Source organism: Camelus dromedarius, chromosome 1, assembly GCF_036321535.1.
Source record: "Camelus dromedarius isolate mCamDro1 chromosome 1, mCamDro1.pat, whole genome shotgun sequence".
Lineage (NCBI taxonomy): Eukaryota > Metazoa > Chordata > Mammalia > Artiodactyla > Camelidae > Camelus > Camelus dromedarius.
This window is the reverse complement of record NC_087436.1, coordinates 90,634,566-90,659,773: the sequence shown is the minus strand read 5'-3', so window position 1 is coordinate 90,659,773 and position 25,208 is coordinate 90,634,566. Positions and strand designations below refer to the sequence as shown.

Sequence of the window (25,208 nt, the reverse complement as noted above, 5' to 3'; positions counted from 1 at the left end):
GATGAGCACTAACAGTATTTTGGTGGCATCTTTGGGATTTTCTGTGTACAGTGTTATATCATCTGCAAATAGGGACAGTTTTATTTTCTCCTTTCCAATTTGGATTTGTTTTTTTATTTTTATTTTTTTCCTCAGGGAAGGAGAGGGAGATGGGAAGGAGAGATTACACTAGAGTATGGAGAAATAAGCTAAGACAGATAATGGGGAATCTGAGTCATGGCACCAAAAGATGTTACCCCAAAAGGTAAAGACCCCAGTTCTTGTCACACCCCAAAGATAAGTTTACAATTGGGAGATAGTGTGTTGTGCAATGAAAGACTGTAAAAGATTTATTTAGAAGAGGAAAAATTCACCTCCAAGAAGAGGAGGTGGGCTGATCCAAGGGAAGAAAAACACAATTTGGATTCTTTTTATTTCTTTTTCTTCTCTGATTGCTGTGACTAGGACTTTCAATACTATGTTGAAAAAAATTGGTGATAGTGAGCATCCTTGTCTTGTCCCTAAGCATAGAGGAAATGCTTTCAGCTTTTCACTATTGAGTATGATGTTAGCTATGGGCTTGTCATATATGACCTTTATTATGCTGACAAATGTTCCCTCTGCTCCCACTTTCTGGAGGGTTTTTATCATAAATGGATGTTGAATTTTATCAAAAGCTTTTCTGCATCTATGAGATGGTCACATGGTCTTTGTTCTATTTGTTAGTGTGGTGGATCACATTGTTTGATTGGTGGACACTGAAAAATCCTTGCATCCCTGGGATGAATCCCACTTGATCATGGTGTATGATCCTTCAAATGTATTGTTTGATTTAGTTTGCTAATATTTTGTTCAGAATTTTTGCATCTATATTCGTAAGAGATATTAGCCTGTAATTTTCTTTTTTGAGTGTGATATCTTTGGTTTTGGTATCAGGGTAATGGTGGCCTCATAGAATGAGTTCAGAAGTGTTCCTCTGAAATTTTTTGGAATAGTTTCAGAAGGATAGGTGCTAACTCTTCTCTAAATGCTTGGTAGAGTTCACCTGTGAAGCCATCTGTCCTGGACTTTCATTTGTTGGGAGGTTTTGTTTTGTTTTGTTTTTCCTATTACTAATCCAATTTCATTACCAGTAATTGGTCCGTTCACATTGATGTTGTCACTGTTGTAATTTTAGGTGGTTTAATAGACATATAGTCAGTATTTTGATAAGAGCTGAAGATCCAAATTTGAATGTGACCTTGATCTGAGGGAGACAACAATAAACAAGAAAACAAACAAATAGAAACTAATAATAGAAGATTGTGAGGGAAATAAACAAAGTGAGGCAAAAGCTAGCAACCAGGGAAGCAATTTTCGTTAACTAACTAAGGTGTGTTAGGAACCTTCTCAGCTGAGATTTCAAAGAACAAATAATCTTATTCTCCAAAGGACCAGAAGAAGATTATTCTAAAAAGAGAAAATAATAATCACACATTCCAAGGAGTAGGAAAGGGGTTAGTATATCCAAAGATTGAGAAAGTGATTAAGAATGTTTGGGATATGATAAGTGTTATGAACTAAATATGTCTCTCCACAATTTAGTTGTTTGAAATTCGGACCCTCCGTGTGATGGTATTAGGAGTTGGGGCCTTTGAGAAGTAATTAGGTCGTGCGGGTGGAGCCCTCATCAATGAGATTAGTGTCATTATAAGAAGAGACAAAAGAAAAGTTGCTTCCTCTCTGCTTTTTCTGCCACCTGAGGACATGATGAGATGAGGACAGAATGAAGTGAGCACCTGCAAAAGAAGCAGGTTCTCACCAGAACTCACCCACACTGGCACTCTGATCTCAGAATTTCCAGCATCTGGAACAGTGAAAATTAATATCTGTCATTTAAGCCACTGCATTTATGGTAACTAGTTATAGCAACCTGAACTATCTAAGATGGTAAGAAAGACAGGACTGGTATGAAGTGTGGCTGGAGAGAGGTAGACAGGAAAATATGAAACCTGGATCTGTCATCAAAAAGGAGTTGACTTTTTTTTTTTTTCTATTAGCAATAGAAAACTAATCAAGGAATCAGAGCAGTGTGTGGGGAGTGGAGAGTTAAACTTTTATGTGTTTTTTTTTATTTCAAAATAAATACTCCTCTGGCTACTGTGAAAGTGGATCACTGTGGGAAGAGTTGACATGTAGGGGAGCAGAGAGGCAGATTTGGATGTGTGGTATTCTGAAGGAGAGATTAGATGGCTTTGACTAGAGTTAACAGAAAAAGAGAAAAACGGAAATTTGGGGACATGGACAGTGATGGAAAGAGAGGCTAGATTGAACTCCAGGTTTGGAGCAGGAGTTTCACAGGCTCCCTGTGGTGCCATTTATTGAAATTAGAAAAACTATTCAAGGGATTTTGTTTCAATTTCAGACATACTAAGATTGAGATTTCTGTTAGATATACAGGAGATTTCAATTTGGATATACAGCTAAAATACTACATTTGCAATTCTCTTTCTTCAGTTGATCTTAGATGAATATTAGATAAATGAGCTGAGGTACAGTGAAAAGATTCCATTAAACTTAGAGCCATCTGGGTTCATATTGTGGTCTTTCCTCTTATCAGTGTGACTAGACTGAGTGATAAAATCTCCCTGAGATTTAGTTTTCCCATCTGTGCAATGGTAATAGTAATAATAATACCTACCCTATATGCATAATGTGAAAATTAAGTAAAATTACTTGTATAAAGTAGCTCCAACAATGAAGGTTATAAAATTAAAAACAAAGGAATCTAAATACATATGCAGTGTCCTCCACTTACTTTCTGACTTTTGAATAAAGAAGACATAGGAAGATATCCTCTATCCACTCGTCTATTCTATAACGTTTGCACAGGTGTCTCAGTGTATGGCTAAAACTGTTTTTTTTTTTATAATTCATCTTTAATTATACTCTTTGGCCAATGTTACCAATTTTAAAAAGTGGCTAATTCAGATAGTTCAAGCAAAACTTACTCTTAAGCCACCAACTCATCTCACATATATGACACTATTTCTTTTGATATTAGTGAAAAATGTTGCAAAATATTAGCTCTTTCTATGAAAACATTTCCCCACAATTTTAAATATAAGGAGTCTAAGAATCAATAACTTGCTCACAAGTCCTAGAGCCAGGTAAAAATGTCAGCCACAAATCTGAATTGTAACACTGTGTTACATTGATTTGAAGATGTAGGCATTTATAAACACCTTTTAACCTATTCCCATTCTGTATGGATATAAATATATTATGTACTCCTGGAGGCAAGGTTTTTGTTGTAGTTTCTTATAGTGCTTTTGTAAAGAAGAACAGAATATTTTTTCTCAGTCACAGAAAATATAGATGAGAAGTTCTCTTGACCCTTGATGGTTCTGTTTGTTTTTTTAAGGTGATGCTGAAAAAAGAAAAAAAAAAAACTTACAAGAGAAAGAAAAATAACCTCTTTTATAAATTAAAAAAACAATTTATTTTAGCCAACACTACCTGAAAGAAAAGATGGTTCAACAGAAATGACAGTTCATAATCAAATTCAGTGAAGAGGCAGTAGTTTGAAAACAAGGACTGTAATGAATGAATATATTCCTCTCTTCTGAATCTGAGAGATTGGCTGTCCTTGTGAAAACACTAGAGCTGCTTCAATTTGGACTCATTTTGTAACTCAGTTTCAGCTTAATAGTACATGGGACCTTCTGTATTTTTGTCCAGAAAGCAGAAGGCATTTTCTATTATGTAAAACTAAATATCTTTGAAGGGGATGCCAGATATTCAATTATGTGTGGTATTCTCAGTAAGTAAGACCACCTCTCTGTTCTCCAAGGGATTTTAAATTTATTTGGATTAAATCATACCACGGGCTAGAATTCTCTAAGGCTTACTAAGGATGTATGATTAAAGATGAGTAATTCTTTTCCATAACATCAGACAACTAATCTTCTATAAAATAATTTAAGAATTTCTACTAAATATGGGACGTTTTTGGTCACCCATGTCTGAAAACAGACTTGAAGGAAACTATTCATTTTCTTTGTATAAGACAAAGGACTGTACATTGACATTGTTCTTCAGAAGTAAAAACTATTACCTGCATTAGGTAGTCCTTTCCCTTCCCCAGAAGTCCCAGGGGTAAGTAGAGATTTATACAAGGAGTCATACATCTGTCTCCGGAAAGTAGAGGGAAGAACTTTTAGTAACTTGGTATTACTTAAAATTAAATGTTTTAGTCCTATAATTAAGATTGGGTATGTTAACTGCTTTTCCCTTACTGTGATCCCTTCTAAACCCTTGGGTTTCTCAGTACTCTGAGAAGACTCTAAAACATTTTTGCATTTTCAGAACTAAAGGTCTGAGTGATTTGGGAATTAATACCCCATAACCTGCCATGAGGTAGAGTCATCTGTCTGGTAGTATCGTTTGTGAGTTTTCTCTATTTTCATAAAAAGAAGGGATGAGAAAATCTCCAGATTTGCTTGAGGACGGACCCAAGGCAATGATCAATCATGGTCAAAGTTACTGTCCTACCTACTTTGGTATAAAAGGATTTTTTTTTTTTGTACCTCATTGTCTATTGAAAGACAGTGAAGACTGAAAAAAAGTCTTTCGGACAATTGGGGCATTTAAAATGCCAGACTAGTGCCTTTGGTGACCTACAATGCCTCACAAAATTATAAAGTTTTATGAATAAGGCTCCCTCTCATACCACTGGCTAGAGCAAGTGGTAGTTTATTCATTTACCTTGATGTAATTCAGATAGACCCCATGGACATGATTATATAGACACACCTATTTGAGTTTTCCTCCACCAGCTGTTATCTGCATCATGTAAAGTTCTACCTCAGCTCACTCTTCCTGCAACTCCCTTATATCACCCTCCATTGTCCCTTTATTTCTGCCCAGTGTCACTTTAATGGCTCATTCAACTTGTTTATCTGTATCCTTCTTTGCCTTTTGGCTCACTGCTTGTTTTCTTCTAATTGCCTTAGAAAACTTGGCAAATAACTGATACTTAAGCCTCATTTGGCCTTAAGAGTCTCTCACAAATGTTCCATTGGACAGCCCATATAAATGGTAGTTAATATATCTGAGCACCAACTTCTCTCACTTCTGTTTTCTTATTCCTTCCCATTGCTAAGACAATGGAAGGGGAAGAGTCTAGGCATTTTTTTCTGCCTTAGAAGAAACGACCTAAAGTTTGCCATAGATCTACAAATATTTTCATTAATGATGACCTCTGGGTGATCTAGAATATGATGATAAACCATATGTGTGCATGTGTATATTTTTCATAGCTATCTTATCTGTATAGAGAGATTTGCTAAACATCTGAGTTAATACCATTTTTATAAAATGAAGTGTGAGGGTTAAAATCTAGTGAACAAAAGAGAACTATATATTCATGATTTGGAATCTTTTCTACACAATTCCTTGAAGAATTGCTTAACTGCTAATTGTTTCTGCTTCCTCTGCCAAAAGGACTAATATTTGGACTTAAAATGAAAAAGAAAACCTTGGTAAGGGAAAGTGGAACTTCTTCAGGAAGTAACTATAGAGCACCCTACAGGGAAGTGAATCAGATTAAAACAATCACTGTAGGAATTATCTTGTTAGAGAATATCCAGCCTGGCCTTGGGGGAAAACGTTATCTCTCTCTTGCTGCTTTGTTTCTTATCTCTTTGACTGTGCCAATTCCTACCTTAGTAAAACTGTTGCTCATTCCAGGAATGTGTCTCTCATAGGTGCAGCTATCTGTTTCAACTGATCTTCCTCATTCAATTATATTTTATTCAGGTCTTCCTCTGCCTTCACAAAAATTCTCTGAAAATGAATACACACACACACACACACACACACACACACACACACACACACACATATATTTTCAGCGCTTGATTTTCTTTTCTTTTGGATCAGAGCCCCTATCTCTGGCACTCTGGCTCTACTCTTAAATTTGCATTTCTATCCCTGTAAAGACTCCCAAATGAATCTTGAAACTCAACATGGGGAGAGAGGATGAAATTTTTAAGTACTCAAGACTTGTGCTCAGTTAATTATTTCCTAGTTATTTCTGGTTAGTCTACAAATGGAATGGTAAAATGGTTGTCAGTTATTTCTGAAGAAATGTGGAGAACAAGAAATGTAACTAGGTAGACTGTTAGGTCAAAGATCCCCAATGAATGAAGCCTCCCATATTTACACAGGTGTATAGACATCTCCCACCCTGACCTCCTAGAAATTTGATAAGTGATAATGAATTACGGCTTGCCAACTGAAATGGCATCACTGCCCGGTAAGAAACCTGACATATCCTACTAGAGAGAAGTTGAGAGGAACAAGGCTTCCCAGATAGCACCAGTGAACTGCCAGACGTGTGAGTGATTTCACATGGGACCACACGTCCAGACGGCCATGTGAGGAAACTTAGGCAAGACAGAATACTGTCCTCCAAGCCCAACCCAAGTTACCAAATTGTGAACTTCTGTTTGAAGTAACTAAGTTTTATGGTGGGTTGTGATAAAGCAATGAGTAGTTGAAATAAATAAGAATTAAGGATGGGTACAAGATACTGTTTCAAAAAATGAGCAGTTGAGTATTTCATAAAAATGTGGATTATTTATTTCGATGGCATCACAAACTAAGTTTTACTGGGAATTATTAGAACAAGTTATTTGGGCATTGATAAGAAAGTAGTGATTGCTGGGGGCTGACATACTTCTTTCATGGGCCTTCACACTATCTCATTTACTTGTTTTAATTATCTTATTAAAACACAGGATGTTGCTTCCAACAGTATATCTGAGGTATTTTAAAAAGGCTCTCAGGTTATTTTTATGTATCAAGTGGACAAATATGGATTCAAGGCAACAACAATAAGGTGCATTGCTCCCAAACTGTATAATGTATTTAAATGAGTTTAATAGTAAGTTGAGGACAACCTGATTAAATGTTTAGTATGTGATGTAAGATTCTTCCCATAGCCCTCTTTCTTTCCCTTTTTAAAGTCATCAATATAGATGACACAGAAGGTTGTAAATATCAAATGTATGGATGATGTTATAGGCAAACAGTAAATATTATGTGTAAGAGTATTACAACTTTAAAATATTGGCACAGATTGGAAGAATGACCCAGTACAGCATGATGAAATCTAATTGAATGAGGATATATAAAATACCGCATTTCTTTATGAATGTTACTTAATTGTTACACACATATATACATATTTTTAACTATTATTTTTTATCAATAGTGGGAAATGGATGAGTCAGTGATTGTTACAGTTCTTAACAGGCTAATTTGACTAGGGAGACTGTGATGGCTAATTTTATGAGTCACCTTGACTGGGCCATGAGATGGCCAGATAACTGGTTAAACATTATTTCTGGGTGTGTCTGTGAGGCTGTTTCTGAAAATGATTAGCATTTAAGTTGGTGGACTGGGTAAAGCAGATTGCCCTACTAATGTGGCTAAGTATTATCCAAGTGTCCAATCCCTGGAAGGCCTGAATAGGTAGAGAAAGATTAATTGCTCTCTCTCTTTGCCTGACTTCTTGAGCTGAGACATCAGTCTTCTGCGCTCCAGCTGGGACTTCCACCGTCAGCACTTCTGGTTCTGAGAACATAAGACCCGGTCTGGGATTTACTCATTCCTGGTTTTCCTGGATCTCCATCTCACAGATGGCAGAGGAAGATCATGAGACTTTTAAGGTCTACATAGTAGCTTGAGCCAATTTCTTATAATCTAAAAACCTCATTCTAAGAATCATGTACATATATGTATATATGATTAAGTGTAATATATTAAATAAAAATATCTCCCCAGGGTTCTGTTTCTCTGGAGAACTTTGATGCAGATAGAAAGAGACGTGTATGTCTGTTCTCTGCATGTGTGAGATGAAATCTAGAATTATAGAGGTAAATCTTATTTTGTTCAAGGTTCTGTTAAATGGTTGTCTTAGGAGGTCAAATCATTTAAAAGAAAATGAGACTTGAAAATTCTTGAAGTTTTCATCAATAATTATTATGGGGTTTACAAAAATATATGACATAAAGTGATTGCTATCTGTTGGAATAATTTGCCATTTTCAATAGACAAAATTATTATTTGGATTTAGGTTTATATAAAAGGAATGGCATATCGTTTTTTAAGAGCTAATCTGGGGTTCAGAAAGAAATGTACTTAGATTATTGTTGCTTCCCGTAATTAAGATATAGTGCGTTGAGTTTGGTTTAGGGACCATGTTGTTAGAAATACTGTACCAGGCAGTTTATGCTCCAAGACAAAAGAAGAAGTAATAATGAGCACAACGTAAGGAATGACATTCTTACTTTCACAACTGTCTCTAGGCATGTTGCTCTCTCTTGAGAAGTACCAATTTCCCTGCACTGGGAGAGATTCATGAATCAGAAAGGGTGTGGACTCCCTGGATGTTCAAAGTAACTTTAAACCTTAAAGATTAATCAGTTTGTGTTGGTAACTATCATCTCACAAGAGTATGATTAGCTTCTTTTAAGAGACGCACCAGAGTCCCTCTGAGTTATCCCCGGACACACATTACCCAGTTGCCTGGAGAAAGGTTTAGCAATCCACACAGAATTCGTCTCAATGAGACTTAGAGAAAATGTTCTCATACGTGTGTCAAGAACACTATAACTGAGGAAAACACTGTGGAGCTTGTAGCTGGATTTATTATGCCTCCATTGCTGTGAAGACCCCAAACCATGGTGTATGCCAGGATATAGAATGTTCACCAGAACCATGAAACTTCAGAAATGCCATGGAGTCTCTGCTCTGAAATTGTGAAACAACAGTCTCTGTCCAAGGCCCCCAAAATCAGATTATCTATGTTCTTTTCACCGATTTGTACTCCTTTCATTTTAATTTTCAGACCTATTTATAGAGCGCTGCTGGTAAATAACAAAGTTATCACTATAAGGTACAGACTCAGGCTTCTGATAAGATCAAAAGCCCCATGGCCCAATCCCTTTGCTATATTTGGTAATAATGCTCCAAAGAAATCACTTTGAAATGCCCTCTCACATTAGAAGGAATAAAGTACATATGCCCATTGCCTACATTACACTTGGAATTGTACCATCTTCAGCTTTAACCTGGTCACACAGCAGGTTTTCCTCATGGCTAGTGAACATGGCAATTTAATGATGCAGACAAACTATTTTGCAGAGGCATTTAAACTTAAAACTTGATTACATAACTCTCTGACTAAGTTTTAGAGGAACCCTCTTAATCACATTTAATTTTCATTAGTACTTACACTGAAAAGTTGATTTACCTCCCCATCCTCACAACAACTGTCAAGATTCCAGTATACATGTAATTATTTATAAAAAGAATGTCCGTTTAATTACATCCTTACAGTTTCCCCAAGTTTTTATTTGACCTCATTTAAGATAAGGCCAGAAACTTCTCAATTAGAATGAAAATTTCTATTTCTTTCTAATTACTAAAATATATAACAGTTGATGGGGATTCTTATTTCACTCCTCACAATATATTTAAAGTGGAATTCAAGCAGAGAGGCATTATTATATAGATATAACTAAACATGAAAAATGTTAAAAGCAAGAGTTTATTATCAAAGTATCAAAATATCAGTTTAGAAATATTTTCTTTAAGAATACTAATAGGTACATGAAATTTTCACAAAGAATCACCCAAGTCTGATAATACAGACTCTTTCCCAAGGTGAAGCTATTTTTGGCTTATCCAGACTTTAGATAGTGATTTAGAGTTCCGCCAGACAGAATCAGGGTAGATAGTAAGAATTATTGTCCCAGGGAGAAATGGAAATGCTTGCCAACTCTGCTGTCAACCGCAGTGAAATCCCTGGGTAGAGAGATGGCTAAACGAAGCAGTTTTGAGACTAAACCAATGATTCTTAATTATTGATTGTTAAATTTTGCCTTTAAGGGTATGCTGTATTATTTAATAATCACTTTGATAGACCTCAGATTCCAAGGGTTCACAGGGAAAATATTAAGGTAATAGTTAGATAGTATAGTATAGGTTATTCCTATATTAAGTGGGAAAAAAAATCCCAAGATATAATGCAGAGTCCAGTAAGACATACCTGGGTAATTTTCAAACAGCAGAAAAAAAAAAAGTTAATATTTGTACCACCTCAGATTGCACTGACTTGATATAGAATTGGTGTTAATTTCACCCACTGAGAAAGATTTTGAAGGCTGAGACCCTGTCTTCACTCCCAGTCTCCCTACTAAAAAAGATGACATTTATTCTTCCTGTCTCATTACCACTACCTGCCATAGTGACTGGAATCCCCACATTAAAAAGAGAAAAAGATGTTTTGGTTCAAGATGTTGAAAGGATCTGATAAATGCTAATGATATCATGGAAGGTACGAGACACTAATTGGTATTTCTGACTACTGCTGGACTTTTTTTTTTTTTTCACAGCATAACACACTTGCTTCAGAACTACCCATTATTTACAATAGTAATTCTCAAGTATAGGCTTAGAGGAAGAAGGAGGGCAGATCCAATCCCAGGGAGGCAAATTCCCCAGGTGAGGAGTCACTGCCCATAACCTGTATTGGTCCTATAAACTATGATTGACAGTTAGAGAGTAAATAGTTTATTTTTAAGGACTTTTCCTGGCAAGGCAAGGGGTGGGAATTAAAAATGACTCTCACTAGTTAGGTAGCATAGTAGTTAATATAATGCTAGCAACTAACAAACTCCAGTGGGTACAATGTCAAACAAAAAAAAAAAAAAAAAAAAAAAAAAGGAATTCATTCAAAATCCATGAGGGGATCTTCCTTACGGCAGGTGGTTTTCCTCCAAATGATGTTTCAGAGAGCCAGTCTCTTTTATCTTGTGCTTCTAGCATGGTCTTGTAAATCACTGTGTTAATTTGCATCAATCCAGGGGGAGGGGGAATCAGAAATACACAGGTTATTTTACATGGGGTGATATTTTTATGGGAAAGACCTGGAAGTAATGCTCATCATTTCTACTTATGGTCTCTTGGCTAAAGTACCCTCCTCCTATCCCCACGTGCAAAAAAGTCTGGGAAATATTTTCTAGCAATTAGCCCAGGAAAATGATGTAATAGGGTTGGTGACCTATGGCAGTTACTGCCATAGCATGAACATTGTGCCTCAATACCTCAACATCCAATGAAGGGGGTGTGTAAAGTGAGGAGAAATGAAAAAGGGCTAAAGATTGTTCTCCAAATTTATTGTACAGAATTCTCAGATTTTCAAAAATTACGTATTTCAGTTTGTATTCAAATATATGTTGCTGTTCTTGCTTACCACCAACTTCATCACTATCATTTTACCAGTTTCTCTTATCCCTAAAGATGCTCAGCTCAATTTGGTAACTCTGGATATCACACAACCTGGGAACATATTTAACAAATAATAAATGGCAGTCAGATGGGTGACAGAGGAGGCTGAAAACCAGAGGGGTATGGAAAGTAGATATTGTAAATTCCAGGAAAAAAAAAAGCCTTTTTTTGCCACAACGTATCTGCTTGCCATACAATCTAACACTTCAGACTACAATTTACTCACACTTGCCGTTGAGAAACACCTGTGCTGTAAGTGAGTATCTGCAGATATCTGCTCTCTCTCATACTGCTGTGTTACTCTGAACAAGTCACTTCACCTCTTTGGCTTTCCTCTCTCTGTAAGATAAGAAAAAGAAATTGGATAACAAGGCTCCTTTTCCCTCCTCTCTCTGCATATATTTTCATTCACAGTGCTGTAGAATACTCTTTTTGGAACCTACTTTTAAATATAATTTGAGTTCTTAAAAGACCATATAAAATTGTATTTTAATATGAAGACCCATGTAAGGATATTTGTAAACCTTTTCCTGTTGGAATTAAAATTACAATTTCACTGTCTTCATGCAGCAAAGATAAAAGGATGATGCCTCTTTTACTAATGCTGGAAGTACAGAAACGGATGGGATGTAAGATTATCTTTTTGGCGAAAGTCTTGATAATTCATTTGTTAATCCAGAAAGCAGAATGTCTTCATCACACCCTTAAATGGACATAACTATGATATATCAAAATATTCCTATTACTTAAAAATGTATCATGAATATATATTCTGTAACAAATCTTCCTTTCTAAAGGAAAATGATTCTTTTGTTCTGGTATAGTAACTGCTCTAGCTCATGTCCTGCTGAGCTCCAAGCTCTGAAGTCATTAAGCATGGAACTGGCAGCCAACCTTTTTTAATGTAGCCCAATGGGAAGAATTGGTTCTTCCTTCCTTCCTTTCTTCCTCCCACCCTCTTCCTCCCCTCCCTCCTCCCCTCCCTGCTTCCTTCCCTTCCCTTTCTTTTTCTTTCTTTCTTTCTTTCTTTCTTTCTTTCTTTCTTTCTTTCTTTCTTTCTTTCTTTCTTTCTTTCTTTCTTTCTTTCTTTCTTTCTTTCTTTCTTTCTTTCTTTCTTTCTTTCTTCCTTTCCCTTTCTTTCCCTTTTTCCCTTTCTTCCTTTCCCTTTCTTTCTTTCTTCCTTTCCCTTTCTTTCTTTCGAAATATAATTGATATATAATATTATATTACAACTTAGGTGTCCATCTGAGAATGAATAAAGAGAATACACATATGCATATACCATGGGGTACTACTCAGCCATAAAAAGAACAATATCTTGCCATTTGCAACAACATGGATGGACATGGAGGGTATTATGTGAATAAATCAAGACAGAGAAAGACAAGTATTATATGATTTCACTTATATATGGAAGCTAAAAAAATTGGTTCTTGATGTGGGACAATAAGGAATTAATCAAAAGATATTCAACTATTTTCTTTGAAGTCTTTCCCTAAATAACCTTGTCCTATGTGCCAAATCTTACTCTCTATGCTTTTGCATTAGTTCTAATCCTATATATTTTTTTGAATTGACCATGCACCATGCAGCCTTTTTTGAAATTATGTTGGAAATTTCTTAGCACGCATTGGGGAATGCAGAAAGTACTGGTAGAATGAACAAAACTTTTTTTTAATAGTTTATTCATGAAAATTGGGTCAGCAAGGGCACCCCAAACAAGCTGCGGCCATGGGGAGTGAGTGAGGCAGAAACAGTATTTGCATGCAGCACACTTGAAGTTGCAATTTTGAAATCATTTGGGCTCTCTCCTGGAGCAGTAGGTTTTTCTCCATAGAATGTTCTTACCTACTTTAGAGGGAAAATTGGGTTATATAAGGGTAAACAAACATTGCAGATTGTAGATTCTCTGATTCTGCAATGAAATCGAATTTCAAACTTTAACTAGGAAAGACTGGGCACCAGGGAGTTTCAGTAAAAGAGAAACATGAATATCTCCCAACTTTGTGCTCTGTGCTTTATTTTCTGCATTAAAATATGTAGGGTTTTGATAATTGTGCATAATGTAAATGGAAGACTACTTGTGTACACAGTAAGTTCCAGGAAACTTTTTGAAATTGATACATTAGAGATGATTGTGTATAAAGAAGTTAGAAACATCAGTGCTCTAAGGGGCGTTAAGATTATCCTATTACTTTATTTTACTGATGGAGAATGAAAGGCCTACATAGGCTGAGTAACTCTTGCCCAAGTTTATAAATGGAGTCACATACATTGAGGTTTGACAGGTCTCCTGTCTCTCATTACAATGTTCTTTAATATTAAATAAATATATAGCAGCAGAAAATTATTTTAAAGCCATCATTCAGTTTTGCAACCTGAAAGAAGTGACATTTTTTCAATAGTCACAAAAATGTATGAACAGAAAAGATGTGGGGTTTAGCTTTGTTTCTGCTAGTAGAACAAGAAAGACAGTGAAAAAAATGTCATATATTGCAATAACTGAATATTGAGCTAGGATTTACTCCCTGTAGTTTCACACACAAACTTATTAAATAAGACTTAATGGACTGGATATGTATGCATGACTGGGACATTATGCTGTACACCAGAAATTGACACATTGTAACTGGCTATACTTTAACTAAAAAAAAAAAAAAAAAAGCAAAAGAACTTAATGGACTGGGAAGCAACTGAAAATTATCTACGTGAAAAAAATAACTTTAGTAGGTCAGTTATAAAAAAAAAAAAAGATAAAGCCAAAACAAAACAAAACAAGGCAATGGAGAATTTCAACATCTCATTATTCACGAGAATATTCTCAGTACGGCATTATGAAGATGTAGAAAGACAAACAATATCTTCTGAAAGCACCTAGTAGCATTTTTCTCCGTGAATGTGTAATGGCATGAATACATGAGAAAAGCATTCTTTGGATTTTGGCAGAATTCTTACAGTAATTAGCTGCAGTGGGAATGTTTGTGGGTATATATTTACATAAACTAAAATGAGAATAAGACAAGCTAGGTGAATGGATGTTTTCTCTGAATTAGGGGGAAATGTGGAGAATGGAAAAAGGACTACACTTTCAGATTTGTACACTCAGAGGTCATGGTCAATGGTGATACACTGGCTGCTTCACTTTTTCTTTCTAATTAACATCAAACTTGGGTGTCTAGGTATGGATGGTTTAATTGGAATACAAATTCGTATCTTTGAACTCTATAAAACTCATATACAAAATTAATCTGAGACCAGGCCATAGGCATGCTCTCAAGACTTGTTTCACTTTACAGAAGAAAGGCCTATAGCTCACTCCCATTCTGTGACTTACTAAGGTCCATCCCGGAAATGTAAACATCTATGGGAGCATCAAACAGAAAGATAATTCAATGTGTTGATTTTACGTACCTTCTTTTTAAAATTTTTTTATTGTGTATACATATATATATATATATATAGTCAGTTTACAATGTCTCAATTTCTGGTGTAGAGTGTAATGCTTCAGTCATACATGAACATACTTATATTCATTTTCATATTCTTTTTCACCATAAGTTACTATAAGATATTGAATATAGTTCTCTGTGGTGTACAGTATGAACTTGCTTATCTATTTTATATATAGTAGTATCTGTAGATCTTGAACTCCTAGTTTATACCTTTCCACCCTTTTCCCCCACTGGTAACCTTAAGTTTGTTTTCTATGTCTGTGAGTCTGTTTATGTTTTGTAAATAAGTTTGCTTGTCTTTTTTTTTTTTTTTAAGATTCCACATTTAAGTGATATCAGATGGTATTTTTCTTTCTCTTTCTGGCTTACTTCTTAGAATAACAATCTCCAGGTCTATCCATGTTGCTGCAAATGGCATTATTTTATTATTTTTAATGGCTGAGTAGTATTCCATTGTGTAAATATACCACAACTTCTTTATCCAGTCATGTGTCAGGGGACATTTAGGTTGTTTCCATGTCTTGGCTATTGTAAATGGTGCTGCTATGAACATTGGGGTGCATGTATCTTTTTGAATTAGAGTTCCCTCAGGATATATGCCCAAGAGTGGGATTGCTGGATCATATGGTAAGTCTATTTTTAGTTTTTTGAGGAATCTCCATACTGTTTTCCATAGTGCCTGCATCAAACTACATTCCCAACAGTTTAGGAGGGTTCCCTTTCTCCACACCCTCTCCAGTATTTATTGTTTATGGACTTTTGATGGCCATTCTGACTGGTGTGAGGTGATACCTCATTGTAGTTTTGATTTGCATTTCTCTGATAATTAGTGATACTGAGCATCTTTTCATGTGCCTGTTGGCCATTTGTATGTCTTCACTGGAGAATTTCTTGTTTAGGTCTTTTGCCCATTTTTGGATTGGGTTGTTTATTTTTTTATTATTAAGTTGTATGAGCTGTTTGTATATTCTGTTGCATTTAAAACTGTACAAGGATGTTCTTACCTATATTATAGAGTGGGGCAATGCAAGTGATGATGATTTCCATTTAATGACAAGTTCTCTTCCATCTTCTAGTGACTGTCAAGTAATTTAATTTATTCTGAAGGGAAAGCCAGTTAAGAGAAAGCAGAAATAGCATCAGAAAGAAGGGTTGAGAACTGTGGTTCATTAATTCATCTATAAAACTCAAGGCAAGACTCTATGCCTGAGTTTGCTATATATTTATCTAAGATCAGAATTCATAAATGAGGTAAGTGCCAAGGAGTCACATTTTAAGATCTACACTTGAAGTGATGAATGATACTGGATTTTTTTTTTTTTTTACATTCTGATTAGGTTAATTTACTGGACAATGAAAATTGAGCTTGCCAATAAGGTTATGTACTATACATTTTCTGCCAGTTGATGACCTGAATTGTAGCTCCAAGGCTTTGATAGTAACATACTTAAAGTGCATAAAGAGATTAAAAATAATTCATTTCATTTCACATGACACTGGTAGAGTTGTATTAAAATTGATTGATATTTTAGTTTTCCTAATTCCTTCTTACTGACTTTAAAGTGCTTCCAAGTTAAAAAGGAACATGTGTAAATAATATGTGTTTGAAAAGTCTTGGTAAAGTTTTTTCATATATGTGTTAGTTTTCTATGGTTGTATAACAAACTGCCACAAAATTAGTGGCTTAAAAACACACCCATATGTAACTTCATGGTTTCTGTGGGTCAGAAATTTGGGCATAGTCTAGCTGTTTTCTCTGCTCAGGATCCCACAAAGTTGCAGTCCAAGTGTTTGAAGGGGCTACAAACCTATCTGAGCCTCATTTGAAGTCCTTTTCCAAACTCATTAGTTGTTGGAAATATAAATTTCCTTGTAGTTGTATGACTAGGAGCTCCATTTCCTTATTAGCTGTAGATCAGAACCACTCTCAGCTCCTGAAGGCCACTCTCTGGTCCTCAACACATGGGTCTCGTCTCTCAAAACACCGCAGCTTACTTCTTGAAGCCAGCAGGAGAATCTCTTTCCATGATGGGCTCAGTCCCCCTTTAAAGCTTCTCCATATAAAATCATACACACCAGGGATCATTTTCATTTTTATTAACTCAAAGTCAACTAATTTGGAAATCTTAATTTCATATGCAGATTGCCTTCAGTTTTGCCGTTTAATTTAGCCTAACAGAATGACATCTGCCATATCTACATCTCATCCATGCTCAATAGGAGAAGAATGAACAGGGTGTATACCCCAGGAGATGTGAATATGGGATCATCTTAAAATTCTACCTGCCACAGTATACTTCCCAGACACTAAGAAAGAAAAAATAATCTCTAATGGTTTGTAACAAGCTATATTTCCAATCAGGTGTCTCTAGGCATTTTTCCTTTATCTAAATCCTCACTATCTCTATCAAGAAAATGAATAAATTTAGATACAATTTTTGAGGTAGGGCTAGTTCTCCTCTTTGTGGTTTCTTGCAAGCATGAATTGTAAATGAATCAAATTGCCTAGAGGGTAGATCTGTTGGACTGATGCTATTTATTTTGAGCATCAAAGAATAAATATTAATTATTAAAGATGTTTCTATTGAAATTCATAACGTAGAAAGACTTTGTGAATTGGTGAATCAGTTTATGACATCCTTTCCAGCTTCTTTCTAGTGAAGTTTCCTGATGCAGAGGCTGGAACCCTGAAAACCACAGTCCTTAGGTTTCTTGGCAGGTTAAGATTCCACTGTGATTTCAGATATTTGTGTGCATTTTGGGAAGTAGAAAGTGAGGCTGAAGCTGGAAATTTCCTGTTTCAGAGGATTCTGCTGGAAAGCAGTATTGTGGAGACATTTATTTTCTTACTTAATCATATATTTATTGTGTAGGACAATTGGCAGAAGTTCCAGTGTCCAGTCAGCAGCATCATAGGCATCAAGAGGTCTGAGTGGGACATCCACTTTGATCGTGACCCTAATAGCATGGTTCTGAAACTGATGGCAGCAGCAGCAGCAGCTTCTCAGTCATGAAGGGAGCTTTCTAATTACAGTGTTGGTGTGTGGACAGAGAGGGAACTGCTATAGGGTTAGCCTCTGTTCAGTGGGTGGTTTCCTGATCATAGAAGAGGTGGCTTCTTTGGTGCTCATTCTCTGTTGTGGCTTTGGGAGTCTTTCCTAAACGCACAATCTTGATTCTGTTTTTTTCAGCACTTCCAGTGGGTCTGTGAAGCATCTCTTTGGGCTGTAACCAGCTAGGATGTGTTCTCTCTGTTACTGAACATTGCCCAATACAGGTAGCACTTCCTTATTCTCCCTAATCCTCTTCATTTCCAGGGAGAGAGTGTCACACTACTGTACAGAATAGTAATTTTAGTTCCTTTCTTACACCTATCAAGCCCTTTGGGTGTGAACAGGACAATTCTATTCCTTACTGATGCTTTTTCTTTCAATGTGAGAGATTTGAAAATGACCCCTTATACTTATTACAGTTGTACCCAAGGGCATTTGTTCTCAAATCTAATTGGTGGAAAGGAATAGGATAGTTTACCCTGAAAGTTCAATAACTATTAAAAATAATTTTAAATATTTCACAAATAGTCCATAGAGCTTACATTATTGTCAGTTATAGATTTACCAGGAGTTTTCAAATTTAACGATCACTTTTATAGTTAAAATGCATAGGTTAAGTTGTCCATTTGCCCATGGCTATTTTTCCCGCGCGATTTAAATTTCTTCTTTCCTTTCCCTAGCTGCTACGTTAAAAGTTTATTCCATAGAACTCCCGAGATGACTTCAAAAAGAATTAAAAGAATGGATTATCACAGTGTTTTAGGAATAAAGTTGAATTGTGGTTCCTTTTTATTTTGACAGTGGCCACATCCTACTCTGCAGCCAAAGTATGCTAGAGAAAGTGAACTCAGTGTAGCAGAAGACACATTCGGGTTCAATACAACAAGGACTTCTTGGCAGAAGGCTGTTTTGGCATAGTGCCTATCTTAATGTCATGTCGTGCACACAGCATGATTTAGTCCTCAGAGAATATCCAGTGTTTACATTTTGATAAAGTTCTGGGTGATTGGCTGAATTTTATACTTTTTACCTTAAAATGTATTTTATTCAACCATCTCTTCTATCTGCCAGCCATGCCCTTTCGCAGCACTCATTATTCTTGTAATCCTTGGTGTAATGTCTGTATCTGGCACTAAGTTCTCTGTGGTTCAGACTTTTTTGCATCTGTTTTCTGTGCCACTGTTTATCCGGCTCATCACATTAAATGAATGACTGAAGAGATGTGCAGAAAAGTATCCTACCACTCTGCCTAGAGGGGTGAAACATAGATGCTGTGGAATGCTAACACCTTATATGAAATTAAAGCAATTGAAATTCACCTATTTTATTTATTTATCAAATACACAGTTAGCACTTACCATGTGTCAGGCACAATTCTACGTCAAATCCAGTATTTGCTTATTTTATCCTCAAACATTCCTGTTAGGAGAGTGCTATTATTAACCTCCAACACACAAGGGAATTGAGGCGAGTACAAGTTGGCCCACGTCACTCAGGAAGAAAGGGGCTGAGCCAGGATTCTAGTTCAGCCACTCTGGGTCCAAGACCAGATTCCTAACAACCCCAGGGGCCGGCTTCCCAGCTCTGACTATCTTTGATTGGAAGGCTTGGTAGATCAGTGGTAAAAAATAGATACAAAAATGCATCATTCATTTACATTTTGTTGATTTATGGTAAATAATTATGGTTTATGGCCTATTTCCTGAAACCATGATAAACAAATATACCAGGGAGAATCCATATGAGAACCCAGCAAAAATAATAACCATCTACCAAATTCAGAAAATTCATTTGCGTTTTCAAAAGGAGACAAGGACAAAAGAAGTTAAAAAAGACTCAGTGGAGAACTTACTTGCCAGGAGCTTTATCTTTACAGTCTGTTTGCTCTCCCTGTTTGATTTGACTCCTCCCTTCTTATTCAGATTCTCCCACTGATGAAAATTGAGGTGGGAGGACTCTTGAGGGGGACTATAATGACAGTACTGTAAAGTAGTAATTATAGACTCTGGAGCTTTTTTTTTTTTTTTTTTTTTTTTTGAAATGGCTTGTACTAGGGAAGAATCCTGAAGTATTAGCATTTACATAAATATTCCCTCTTAGAAAGCATTGGCCCAGAAGTGCAAGTTTAGGCACAGAACAGGTGCCTCTCACTATGGAATAATGTCTATCACTGTCTTTTAAATAGTGGGTCAAATCCTTCAGCACTTTAAAAAGCTGAGGAAAAGTTGCCTGATTTCCTAGAGTGTGAATGCAATAGAAGTTATAATGCCTATTACACATAAGATACTATTACTCTCAGATCATTTAACTCAGTATCTGAAAGCTTAGCATGAATATAAAACTGATTTTTTTCCCGCTTCTGATAGTAGAACACAACCCTATTCCATCCCTTACCTCCACAGCAACTCAGAAGTACCAGCAATATATCCTTCTACGCAGAGAGATACGACTTACCCATGAAAGTCCTTGACCACTCATGTCTGTACTTTTCCTATTACAATGTTAATCACAATATATGGTAACGTTCTCTTCACTCATCCCTGTTCTTCATTAGGCTGTGAGGTCCTTGCGAACACAAACTACATCATGTTCTCCCTAAAGAACTAGAACGCCCCTTAGTACAGAGCAGTCATTTGGCAGGACTGGTCGACTAAGCAGAGGCTCGTCCTGTGTCAGTTTTCTATTGCAGTTTTCTACTGCAACAACTACGTAGTGACTGAGGACAATGCAAATTAATTATTTTAAAATTCTGTAGGTCAGAAGTCAAACATGGATCTCACTGGGCTAAAATTAAGAGGTCAATGGGGCTTCATTCCTTCTGAGACTCTAGAGAAGAGTCCATTTTGTTGCTTTTTCCGGGTTCTAGAGGCCACCCACGTTCCTTGGCTCACGGCTGCTTCCTCTGTCTCCAAGGTGCGGTGTGTAGCACCTTTGGCCAGCATTTTATAGTGACCTCTGGTTTCTTCTGCGTCTCATCCCACTTTTAAGGACTTCTGTAATTACTTTGGGCCCACCGGAATATCTAGGAGAATATCCCCATTTTAAGGTCAGCTGGTTAGCAATTTTAATTTCACCTGCAACTTTAATGTAATTTTGCCACAAAATGTAACATGTTCACGTGTTCCAGAGATTAGGGTGTGGGCATCTCTGGAGCACAGGAGCATTATTCTACCTAGCACACTTCCTGTCTTCTCTTCCAAAGTAAGCTTGACAGTAAAAGGGGAATGGAAGGTGTGGAATGTGGCTCACACAAGTCCCTGTGTAACCTCCAACCTCCTGTATATTTCTTTCTGTGTTGTTGAAGCTGGACAGCTAGAACTGTATATCCCAAGCTCCTCTGCTGTTAGTCTTCCAGCTGTGATTTAGGTCTGAGAATCAGGTACACTGCAGAGACACTTGAATTCCATAATAAGGGAATTAAGGAAAGAAGAAGGGACAAGGAAGACATTCATTTTTCTAGTGCACGGTGTGGCAAAGGAATTCATAGGTCTGCATTCACTGCTTCCATGATTGGCAGTTTTCTACAGTCAGGGTGGCATTTACCCAATTGTGGCAGAGTCAGCGTGGCGCTGTCTTTACCAGTTTTCTGATTTGGTAACTACAGGTGGCATTTACCCAATTGTGGCAGAGTCAGCGTGGCGCTGTCTTTACCAGTTTTCTGATTTGGTAACTACAGTTTTCCTGGGCAAGGGCAGGATGCTTCTAGGTGTTTGATGGTTTCCTGGGAAGCTCCTTCAGCACTTGCAGCCCAGTTTTAAAGAATGGTCTATATGACAAAACTGTATTCCTTCAATTCTAAATATATTTTCCCACTTTCAATTCTTTCTTAGTAGTACAGGAAATAATGATGTGTCTTATAATCAATACTATCAATTATGTGAAATATTGTACATTTCCTTCTGGGAAAACCATCTAGCATGGTTTCTACAACTCAGTCCTATCTGATACAGGTAGTCACTGTTGCAGTGTTAGGTCAACAGTTTATGACATACAGAAAATGAGTATCTGACCTTAAAAACTCAACTCTAAGACACAAACATAATCTGCTGTTTTCTCTTCTAATGTCTGTATTTTGATCATCAATGACAAAAATGGATTTTTATTCAGAAAAATAATACACCGGCAAATACATTGCTACATAAGATGTACAGGATGTCTTTAACAAGGCAGATTTATCATAATTTTTTAAGGCATTAAACCATATCAACATGGATTCCCTAAGGGATAAGTAATTCTGATTAATAGACTTTCACAAATCAATATTTTCAGAAGCTGCAATTTATTACATGCTGGAGATTTTAAGTTCTCCAAATCTCATTATTTTTCTCTACTTCAAATTGTTGTATATAAAAAAATCACCAATTTTAAGGAAGCAGGCATAATGTTGGAAAAAGTTGTTTTTCACCTCAACTTTCAATGTTAATTTATATACTCAAATTGTAAACAAAAGTGTTCAGATTCAGAATATGAAATATAATGACATAAGCGACCCATTATAAAACATTTAACCTTGTGCTAACAATAAACGTGCAATTATAATTTTACTTGTGTGCTTTTAAAAGTCAAACATGAAAAACAACTTGACACACCAGTTATTTGATGTTTAACCCTTTACGTTCCAGGAATTACATTTTGATAGAAATGTTTCTAAAATGTCTTCTATGCCTCCTTGGTTCTTATTTTAAACTGTATCAAACTTTTCTTATGATACAGGCTTCTACGATTGCTAAATGTTGTGACCAGGTGCAGATCTAGGTGGGATGGGATATATTACTGTTGGGGCATTTATAACCATGTAGGCACTGAAGCTTTTCTTGAAAAATAATTCCAGTGCTAGCATACTTGTTTTTGTATCTCTTTTTTTCTGATGAATGATGAGTTTAAAATGAACAGTTTAATGGCTTCCTAAGCAGAGCTCAAAAGCTGCATTTCTGTAAAAAGAATTTGTGCAAGAAAGACTGAAGCAGAAAATGATCTCTGAGTAGAAAATTACCTTATTATTACCTCCTCTCATCTGTGTCTGTTGACTTATCCACCTAAGTTGCAACACTATTATTTCTGTATCACTAACACCAATCAGAGTGTACTCTGGGTTTTCTGTTTCGCTGCCCTATTAGTTCAGGCTGAATATTCTTCATTATTTCAAATATTTATGACAATAAATTTCTGGAAGACTCAGTAAAATTGTATATATTCTTTATCTTTATTGGATAACTTACGTTTACCTGATACCAGACTACAATTTTTACTAACTTTTAAAGAGTAACACAAACACAAGTAAATTTATAATTGTATCTTTATCCTAAAAATAATATTGAATGTTCTTTAATGGATCTTTTGTGTGGTAACTTTACCCATTTAGAAGCTGAATAACAGTTCATAGGAACAACACTGAAAAATCCAAGAAGAAAATAAAAAGTATTTTTTCAAGTTTATGCCTGTTTCCTTAAAGTTTCTCAGTGTTCCATATGCAACAGAAAACTACTGGATTCCTACCATATGTCAGGCATGTGTTAGATCTGCAAAAAAAGATTTAGCAACACACCAAATGATACTGCTATCTCAGGACAGCATCTGTTTTATTGAAAATACATAGGAAGGATAAAACCAATCAGAGTGTGTTTTCATTTATCTCTAACAAGTTTCTGTTCTGTCAGTAACAAGTAAGAGTGCATAACAAACACTGTGTTATCTAATATATGCAATTCCATATTGAGTTTCAGACCATAGTTTTAGATTAACTCGAAGCAAGGAAAACATAGTTACTATGTCTTATTTCAAATGCACAAATTATTTCAACATTTTATGCCTCTTACCATCTCTGAAAATTGTGTCATCCATTTACAATAGCATCAAGAAAACTTCTAATTACAGCTTTACATGCCCAGCTCTAGAAAACTCCATCTTTGCTCTGAAGTCAAAACATCATCCAGATCTATGTAAATGTTAGTAAGTTGATAACCTTAATACCCCTTTTAAGGGAACCCTTAACCTTTACTGAAATGAAGACCCAGTTTTAAATTTAAGTAGAGAAATGCCACAGAAAATGTCTCTTATAAAAAGGGAAAACTGCATGACAACAAGGATTTTTAAAAAATATTGAACAAGTTTGTGTGTCATCCTTGCACAGGGGCCAGGCTAATCTTCTCTGTATCATTACAATTTTGTGCTGCTGAAATGAGCACAGGGATTTTTCATCAGTCGCCTCCTTGGAACTTGCTCATATTTATTCCCAGTGCTCCCTAAACTCTCTAAATCCTAGAATATTCTGCTTACTTCTAAATTTCTAGTTTGTAAATATAGAGGGAGAATGAATCAAAAGTTGGATCCTTGTACTTTGTTTTTCTTTAGTACAGCTAAAACAGAATAAAATTGTTAAAAACATATCTTTAAAAATCAAGGTAAAGATAAAAATGCCTTTTTAAAAAGCAATTCATTTACAGTAATAAAATAGAAACTTGTAATTATCAGAAACTCAAATGTTCCATCCCCATTAGGAATATGAGACGATTTTATATATGTAAACATTGTGAAATGATTTTTGCAATCAAGTTAACATATTTATAACCTCACATAGTTCCTTTTTTATTTGTTTGTTTTTGGTAAGGATGCCTAAAGTCTACAACCTTAACAATTTCAAGTATATAATACAGTATTAAATATAATCATCATGCTATAATTAGTTTCTCGGAACTTATTTATCTTATAACTGAAAATTTGTGCCCTTTGATCAGTTTTTCCCATTTTCCCTCATTCCTCAAGCCTCTGGAAACCTATACTCTACTCTCTCTGAGTTTGTTTGTTTGTTTATATATTTATTTAAAATTCCATTTAAGTGATACCATTCTGTGTCAGGCTTATTTCACTTAGCATTATGCCTCTAATTTTATGCATATTTTCACAGATGAAAATTTCTTTACTGTGGCTGAATAATATTTCACTGTGTGTGTGGCATTCTCTTTATCCATTCATTTGTTGATGGGCATCTAGGTTGTTTCCATATCTTGGCTATTATGAACAATGATGCAATGAACATGGAAGTGCAGATAACTCTTTGAGATAATGATTTTGTTAGCTTTGGATATATTCCCAGAAGTGAGATTGATGGATCACATGTTAGCTCTATGTTTAATTTTTTTAGGAACCACCATACCGTTTTCCATAATTGGTGTACCAATTTACATTCCCATCAAAGAATGTAGCCAGGTTCTCTTTTCTCCACATCTTTGCTAGCACTTACCTCCTATACTTTTGAAAATAGCCATCCTTAGCAGGTATAAGGTGATATCACTGTGCTTTGAATTTGCATTTCCCTAATAATTAGTGATGTTGACAGCCTTTTCATGAATCTGTTGTCCATTTATGTCTTCTTTGGAAAAATGTC

General features: G+C 35.8%; 1 pseudogene; it reads right to left on the bottom strand.

The window, feature by feature from the left end:
- Positions 1 to 23,916: 23,916 nt before the first annotated feature.
- On the bottom strand, positions 23,917 to 24,009 carry LOC116149168 (U6 spliceosomal RNA; annotated as a pseudogene).
- Positions 24,010 to 25,208: the final 1,199 nt, after the last annotated feature.